This window comes from Eptatretus burgeri, chromosome 5 (assembly GCF_056783735.1).
Source record: "Eptatretus burgeri isolate ZD-2024b chromosome 5, Ebu_testis_v1, whole genome shotgun sequence".
Taxonomy (NCBI): domain Eukaryota; kingdom Metazoa; phylum Chordata; class Myxini; order Myxiniformes; family Myxinidae; genus Eptatretus; species Eptatretus burgeri.
Genome location: NC_140965.1, coordinates 48,557,075 through 48,564,542, shown reverse-complemented (window position 1 = coordinate 48,564,542; position 7,468 = coordinate 48,557,075). Strand labels below are relative to the sequence as shown.

Genomic DNA, 7,468 nt, shown 5'->3' with positions numbered 1-7,468 from the left:
CGGCTCCCCGAAAAATAAAAACATATGTGACTGCTACATTGTGTGACCGTGGAAATACTGGGCCGCCGTATAATTGCTAGCGGCCGTAGATTTTGGAGACCCCACAGCCGCTGTGGCAAATGTGACTTCGGCCTAAGTAAACATTTGAGATGAGTTCTGAACAGCTGCAAGACCACCTCATCAATAAATGACTATACTGAAGAGGAAAGTATCTTTTTCTGGTGTATTTTGTGTCACTGACAACTTCTTGAGTACCGTTTTTACCACGTTTGGTAAAAAATATATATGAATAAAGTAAAACCACATTTTTGTCACCTCCAACTTGCTCCCTATGGGTCATATCCCCCCCCCCCCAATATGGGTTAAATCCATCTATGTTATTAAATTGTTTGAATACTTGTTTCAGTTGATTTGGGTGATTGGTTGGATATGTATCGCTTTTGGAATGGTTCTGTCTAGTGTCCTTTTCCCCCCCTCCCACGGCCCTGGCCTGGTTTGGTTGAGTCCACATTTACGTTCGATTTATTTTCATAATAAAATGATTAATGTTTTATATATTTTAAAATTTTGGGTTGCGTGCACTAGCCCAGAGACAAAGTAACTTCTTCGTGTTGGAATCACCATCATGACTTCAGAAGTCATTGAGGTAGGTCGGGCTACAGTTTTACATTGTTTTTAGAAGAGAAGCAGAAGATGAAGTACAAGTTGGTGTTTTCGCAATCTCCTGATGCGCTACTTTAGCGATGTATTCTGGCATCTTTTATAGTATCGGTCATTCAGAAAAACGCTCGAGAATAAAAGGTATGACTTTTAAATGCTTATGACTTCACTCCATAGAAGTTTATTAGCCTGTCATTGTGTACACATTTGAAAGGGCGGCCATTTCCCCCGCCCCCGCAGTATCCCTCTATACGGAGTACAACCGTACTCCATCCAATACACATTGTTAATGAAGAGATGCAGGTGTCAACAACTTTACACCTTTCTAGTCCTGGGGTCAAGAAGACCCAGCAAACATAAGTGCAATTTTTTTTAAAATTGTTTCATTACTATTTCTAATTCTTTGTTATTATTCTTTTGCAATCAAAGTCAATGCTCATGGGTGAGTATTTCCTCAAAAAAGTGATGTATTGATCCTTTTCTTTTGAAGACATCTCCACAACTTTGTCACAAACTTTCAACCTTTCCAAGTGTCGGGTCTGGGAAACCTACAAGACGAACAGTAAGACCCATAAACTCGCAAAGCTCGTGAAACTGGTAAAATCATGAGAATAAAAAGAATAAGCTTACCTTTACTAAAGGAATCGAGGCAGTATTCTGATCTCAGATGCTAATACCACTAAAGAGAATTCGATTCGAATAGGAAAAACTCACAGGAGGAAATTCAATACAGAAACACATTTATACATGGCAGTGAATTGGAATGACGTTAAGAATGATTCAGCTAGATTCTCTTCCCCATCCCACCCTCCAAGTTTTGAATTGTTACCAGGACCCATTGTCGTGCTCATGAGGCAATTAGGCAAATCCCGAGGACTGGAAAGGAAGTGTAATGGAAAGAGGCTTTTCCCTCAAATGTGAATGAAATATATATTTTTATATTTATGCCATGGAATTATTTGTAAGTAAATTATAGGAACATACAAGGAGGCTTATGAAAAGAAAAAAACTTATATAAAAATTATACAGCAGAACAACAACCTTGCCTGGGTCTCCCAAACCCAGGTCAGGTCAGGTATGGGAGCAGCCCATACCCCAATGACTGGAAAGGAAAGGTTATGTTATTAATTAATCTTTTCCCTCAAACCTGAATGACTTGTTTTTCATATTTATGTCACTGAATTATTTGTAACCAAGTTATAGGAGCATACAAGTAGGCTTTTGCAAATATAATAATTATTCATGTTGCAAATGTCAATTCATGTTGTCGATTCATCTTCACAAGGCCGTAACACCAATCGGCTCAAATCATTTTGTCACTTTGGTAGTTTTACAATGAAGGGAATACATATAGGGAGTGCATAACGATTGTGAATATGACAGCTTTGTGGAATCTTTGCCTTCACTTCATGCCATTAACTCTATTCACGGAAAGAGGTATCTAAACAGAAAGTGGATTTCTGACAGGTCATGGTTTATTATGGTCAGTCGTTTGTCTTTCCTTGTAATTATTTTCAACAATTGATTGTGAGTAACCCAATTGTGCCAATAGATGATCGTAAATTAATTATACTAGAAGCACCCGCTCCCTACGGGAGCCGTCAAGGGGGTCATGCTATTATATCGATGCCTATTTTACTCCAAGGGGTCCCAGGATGACACCCAAAAAATGGTTGCGATCGGTTCAGCCGTTTTTGCGGTACCTGGGAACAGACAGACGGACAGATGGTGAATTATAGTAGGATTATTATTTTTCCGGTTGGTTTCTGAATGTTAATATTAATCTCATCGTTATTCTGAATTTTAATGGGGGTGGCAGTAATTTTAATGCGGGTGGTAATTTTTCTCGTTACGCATGCCACAACAATAAGTGGATAAAAATAAGAAAACAAATTCCTCTTTAGCCGCTGAAACTTGCTCTCCACAGCAGAGGGCCTTCTTTGCACTGAAATACAAACCCACACACCTTGATGATTTCTTAACCCGATTTCAATAACCCGATGAGTTTTTACTACATCGGGTTATTGGGATACTTTGTAACACATGGTGACTGCATGAGATCTTTTTTGGCAAAACTTTGTCCAAAGATCAAGACGGCCATTACCAAAGCAGCACTGATCCTCAAGAGCGGAAAACAGTGCCAGCCACACTATTTCGTCTATCAACACTGGACCCAAAGCTTGCTCTGCTGAAAGCTTACAAATCCAGCTTGATAGGGTTGCAGCAGCCCCACCATGTGTGATGCTGAAGGAGTATATTGTTCATATTTGTTGATTTACTATAATTGCTATACCCATCAATTCAACAGTTGCTGCTTTTTATTCCTGAGCAATTTTTTCTTTTTTCAAAATATTTCATCAGGACCTGCCACATGGTTTACATTCAGTGTTGTTGACTTTCTGCTCCACATGTAGTGATGTAGTCAAAATTTGATGTATCCCAACATGCGCCTACCTGCCTGTACAGACTCGCAGGATTTAAGCCTAATCCAGATGAACGATTGGTGTGTAATTTGGAAGGTTTGCATTTCAAAATGCCACTTCTGACCTCGGTTTAAACGCAGCTGAAATTACATTGTCATATCATATTACAATAGTTACTGCCAAGCTATATTTCTATCCGAAACGTCTGTTGGAACAATGCGTTAGCCATTGACACCAGCTTTTAGAGCATAGGGCCAACTGCTTTTAAATATTTAACAGAACAGTGTTCAATAGTTCAATGATGGTTCTGTTGATGGTTCAGCTGATGCCGACCACATTTTTATACAATGAGTTGGGACCATGGAGGAGCTACAAGCTAAACACAAAGGGCAGCAGATTCACAAACTACCAAAGGATATTGGAATGGAGACAGGTGGATATAAAAAAAATTGAGGCAACACCCTTGGGCACTCACCTGATAGTGACTGGAAAAGATAACCAGGGAACCACTGGTAGGCATGGATAACCCACAAAATATATAATGGGGAAGAAAGTAAATACCTATTTTGGTGGGGGGAGGGGGGAGCGGGGGACACCTGATTTTTTTTTTTCAATGCTGTGAACAAACTTTGGTACATCACAGGTGATGAAGGTTGCGGTCAAGTTTCATTGAAAATGTGTGTAGCTTCAGAAAAGAAAGCAAATACCTATTTTGGGGGTTCAAACCTGGACCCGCTTTGACCGCTGGAAGACCCCCTTTCACCATGATTTTTTTGAATGCCTTGAAGAAACTTGAGTTGCAACATACCAAATATCGTTTTAGCCATGTTTGGTCTCAATCCCCATAGCAGTTTTGGAGAAGAAGTTGCAAGCGTTTATGGATGGACAGACAATGCACCATCTCATAAGCTCCCGGATCTACGTTCCAGGTGAGCTAAAAAAAAAAAAAAGAGGAGGAATAACATAAAATTGAGGAACAATGACTTAAAGAGGAACATAAATGACAATAATCAAAGTGTGGAAGAGAATGTGGATGTACACGAGTGGAAGCATGAGATGCATTTGAAAGACTGAAGTGAGGACAAGGAGACAATGGACAAACGGAGATGTTTCCACAATTGGGAGACTAATGGGTTGATTGAATGCAGGTGGCCACCAATTTAGACTTTGGGAGGGTGAGTAGGTGAGGGTTTATTGAGTAAGAGTGCAGAAGCAGCTGTATTTTACAGCCATGTATGGTTGTTTCACATACAGTAAGGTATGAATGACACAGAACATGAAGCATGGAGAGAGAAAGGTATCATTACATGACACAATGTCATGTTATGAAATAAAAATTGAAATCGAAGGATGATGAGGTTTGTGATTGAAGACATAACAATTTAATGATAAGAGCTCAAATCAAACACTGAAATTAGTCGAAGTCCAGTAGTCGATTTCAGCTCTTATTGTAGTATATTACTGGATGAATCATAACTTTCTCAATTTATGAGAAGAAAAAGAGCAATCAGAGATTGCAGACCCTCATCAGGACTTATGTGTGGTGTTTGTGTAGTTTTGTGTGGTGTATTTTGTGTGGCGTTTGTTACGTTAGTGTGTTACGTAATTAGAGATACGAGCACGTGCCCGTACGTGCGTGGACGTAAGTGCAAAAAAAAAAAAAAACTTTCAAACACGAGCCAGAAACAACAACCACACAGGCCGTTCCTTCGCTATCGCGTGCCCATACGTGCGTGGCCGTACGTGCAAACCAAATTTTTAAAAAAAAAACTTTCAAACACGAGCCAGAAACAAACACACAGGCCGTTCCTTCGCTCTCGCGTGCCCGTACGTGCGTGGCCGTACGTGCAAACCAAATTAAAAAAAAAACTTTCAAACACGAGCGAGAAACAACCACACAGGCCGTTCCTTCACTCTCGTGTGCCCGTACGTGCGTGGCCGTAGGTGCAAACCAAGTTAAAAAAAAAAAAAAACTTTCAAACCGCGAGCCAGAAACAACCACACAGGCCGTTCCTTCACTCTCGTAAACGACGACTGGATTGGGGCCTTGTGTTTATCTATAAATGCGCATAAGAAATCGAGAAATTATTAGAATACATGTCATCACCATCCGGAAGTAGTGCGTGCCCGTACGGAATGTTCACATGCATTCCACCAATTATCGCTTGCATTGAAGTAACAACTGCTGTGAAACTTACGCACACAGAGTTAATTAAAATCAAGTTTACCTCGCTGTCTTTGCTTGTCATGACATTCGCTGCCATTGACCATTTCCATTCCAACGCCACGGTAACTCAGGCACCGATCGATCCCCATTGTGACCGGCACGGCACGTGACGTCATCATCGGCCGGCCGCGCATCGGCCTTCGCGAAGTTAAGTCCTCACTGTCCGGAAGTTCGCATATCGCAGTTACGATTATTCGCAATTTAGTTTTAATGGCCAATTATTCAATTAGCGCCAACGTATTTTGCCTTTTTGAAATGTCATCGCAAGGAAAAACACAAAGAGAAGAGAAGAGAAAACAAAAAACAAAAAAAAACATACGTGCAAAAAAAAACAACAACAACAACAACAACAAAAAATATTCAAAAAACCACACAGTCCGTTCCTTCGCTCTCGTAAACGATGACTGGTTTGGGGCATTGTGTTTATCTATAAATGCGCATAAGAAATCGAGAAATTATTAGAATACACGAAGTCATCACTATCCGGAAGTCCGTACGTTGTAACCCATAATGGGGAATACGGCTGAGGATCTCTTCCCCATCGGCCACGCCTACGCAGCAACGTGTCTTGTCATTGGTTGGTAAATAAATGGCCGCAGCAACGTGTCTTGTCATTGGTTGGTAAATAAATGGCCATAACTTGGGAAGCACTTGTCCGATGAATATCAAACCTTGAAAAGGCACATACTCAGGTCCTCAGCAATATATCTGGCAAGTTTTAATTAGATCGGACCAGTGGTTGTCGAGAAATAGCGGTCACAGACACAGACACACACACGCACACGCACACGCACACGCACACGCACACGCACACGCACACGCACACGCACACACACACGCACACACACACACACACACACACACACACACACACACACACACACACACACACACTGCTGGAATTATAGATAGATAATTAGAACTGCCACTTTATAACTGCTGCCAGTGATGATGGGGTACCAAAACGTCCCACTTTGATGCAATCCCGCTTTCATTGGACACCTGACCCTGACCCGTGACGTTTTTTTTATATTATTATTCAATTGAATTTAGAATGAGATTAAAATAAATTCAATTAAAATCAGAAAACCAAATAGGTACAGTCCTGCATTAAAGTAATCAGAAGGAACCTAAACAAGCAAAAAGCAAAGATGAAGTTATCAGGAGGAACCTGGATAGGATTCGCATTTCAGCTGCTACTACTCTTCCCTCAAACCCATCCAGGCACAACCAAGTGAGCCTTATTCAAAGATAAAATTAAATAAACCCAAAATAACCCAGATCAAGAAATTAAATAATTATGGCTGCCAGACCAGGCATCCGATCAAGTTGAAATTTAAAATAAGTATTACCCAGCCATACGAGATCATAATTTTGAAGTTTCACTTCGATTGATTAAGCGGTTCTAGAGAAAACATTATTTAATAATTTCTTCAATCCAATATGGCTGCTAAACCATGTGACCTATCCATTTTTCCTTCACAAAGTTGGACACCCATGACTTGGGGAACATTTGTGTGACGTTTATGCTCGATCTGTCAAGCTGTTCTGGAGAAGATTTTTAAGAGTTTGAGGGCAAATCCAATATGGCTGCCAAACCATGTGACCTATGACGTCATATGTGGAAACCTTTTTGTTCCTCATCGATAGGCAGTCATACGTGTAAGGTTTTGTCTTGATCTGTTCAGCCACTTCAGAGAAGAAGATTTTTGAAGGTTTTTTTTTTTAACCAATTTGGCTGCCGAATCGCATGACCGATGGCGTTAACAATTTTTTCTTTCTGTGGACCATTTTATCGCGAGATGACCCTCAAAAATTTTCATACTGATCAGATGTGGCATTCGACACATGCAATTATGACATAATGAAGGCACCTATGATGTCATTACAGAATCACACTTATTCCCCGTGAGGAATACTTGCCACGTGCAAAGTTTCAATTTTTTTTCCTTGCTGCAGTTTCAGATGCAGAGGTCCAAAATTTTTCCATTTTTCCAACATGGTTGCCACACCACGTGACCTATGACGCCATAATTCTCAATACAGCATTCTACATGAGTAGTCGCATATCAGGTGAAAATTTCGTCTCAATTCGACAAGCGGTTGCGGAGAAAAACATGAAAGTTCTGTGCGGACAAACAGACAGACAGACAAAAGG

At 40.5% G+C, this 7,468-nt stretch overlaps 1 long non-coding RNA gene across 1 annotated transcript; it reads right to left on the bottom strand.

Moving 5' to 3' along the window:
• Positions 1 to 839: 839 nt before the first annotated feature.
• On the bottom strand, positions 840 to 5,524 carry LOC147026388 (uncharacterized). Its single transcript, XR_015057918.1, has 3 exons — positions 5,312 to 5,524; positions 3,892 to 4,017; positions 840 to 1,208 (listed from the first exon to the last, which is right to left on the bottom strand). It is a non-coding gene; the product is annotated as an uncharacterized LOC147026388 (long non-coding RNA).
• Between the last annotated feature and the right edge of the window lie 1,944 nt (positions 5,525 to 7,468).